Genomic DNA, 1,592 nt, shown 5'->3' with positions numbered 1-1,592 from the left:
CGGACGTGGTCGTGGTAGGAGCAGAGTCCCAGTGGTTAGTGAGACCGAGGACGAGAGTGTGACAGCTGAAGGGGTTGGCGAGTCGCAGGGTGTTCCGGAGGATTCCGTGAGTGTGGCAGGAGGGGGCGTGTTGATGCTCTAGTGGCCGGTGATGCTAGGGTCCCGGGTGTGGGAGTCCCAGCGGGTCGATTCCCTGGTACTGATTTTGCGGCTATGCTAGCAGAGGTGTTAGAGCGGTTACCACCAGTGGTACCGGCTCAGGCTCAGGTAGTGCCACCAGTGGTGGCAGAGGAGCGGCAGCCAGTGGTTGCGGATGTGGGAGCACATAGACGTTATTTGTCTATGCTCAAGGAGATGAAGGATGTGTTCACTGAGAGGTTTTCGGGTGGTACAGATCCTACTGTTGCGGATGCGTGGAGGACGAGTGTAGAACGTAACTTCCATATTCTGAGGTGTCCTGAGGAGTTTTGGGTGGACATGGGGGTCTACTATTTGAGTGGTGATGCTGAGTTGTGGTGGAGATCAGTGGCTGCTAGGAGAGTGCAGCGGGAGATGACTTGGGCTGACTTCATCTTGGAGTTCAACCGCAAGTATTTTCCTAAAAAGGCATTGGATTGGTTAGAGGTGCAGCTCCTCCAGTTGTCTCAGGGGACACGGTAAGTGCGGGAGCTGGATTTTGGAGTTCAGTTGACTCCTTTGTTATGGGTGTCGGGCTTTGGAGTCTGAGGAGGCTCAAATCATGAGGTTTTTGAGGGCTCTACGTGATGATTTGAGAGTTCACTGTAGAGGGCAAAGTTATGCTATGCGTGCAGAGTTGGTTGAGACTGCAGCAGAGATTGAGGAGGATATCCAGGCACAGTCAGTGGCGGTAGCTCCAGTAGTTCAGCCTAGTAGGGCTCAGCAGCAGGGTGGTTCGAGCAGGGGCGGTAGGCCTGCACAGGGAACCAAGAGGAAGTGGGAGGCTACGCAGACGCAGAGTGGTGCGAGTTGCTTCAAGTGTGGGAGCAAGGATCATAAGATTTCTAGCTGTCCCAAGAGGAGTGCCCCAACGGCAGGGCCTCGAGTATGTGATTATTGCAGGGAGCCAGGGCACATCAGGCCCTTGTGTCCCAAGTTTTAGCCGGTAGCAGTGGCAGCATTGCAGCAGGTGGCACGGATTGAGCAGGCGCCACGGGTTTACACGACAGCAGAGACTGGTGGAATCAATGCCGGGGCGATCACAGGTATAATTTCTGGTACTTAAACTTTGTGAATTTTAGTAGGTTCAGATTGTATATGTTTCCTGTGATAAAGTGTTAGGTTCTCAACACATGAGGTTTGTGTAGGGACCTTGTTGGTGGGCAGGTTTAAGTCTCATGTTATGTTTGATTCTGGAGCTTCTCACAGCTTCATTACTCCGGAGTGTGCAGAGTATGCGGGGATCAGCGGGGATCCCGGAGAGCGTACAGGACTTGTCAGAGTTGCGGGAAGCGAGTTCCTGAGAGTGATTGGTCGAGCTAGAGGAATTGATATTCAGATCGTAGGAGAGTCGTGGCCAGCGGATTTGCTTATCAGTCCAGTGGAGTTATATGATGTTATTCTCGGGATGGATT

Source organism: Camelina sativa, chromosome 17, assembly GCF_000633955.1.
Source record: "Camelina sativa cultivar DH55 chromosome 17, Cs, whole genome shotgun sequence".
NCBI lineage: Eukaryota > Viridiplantae > Streptophyta > Magnoliopsida > Brassicales > Brassicaceae > Camelina > Camelina sativa.
Note: the sequence above shows the minus strand (reverse complement) of the source record.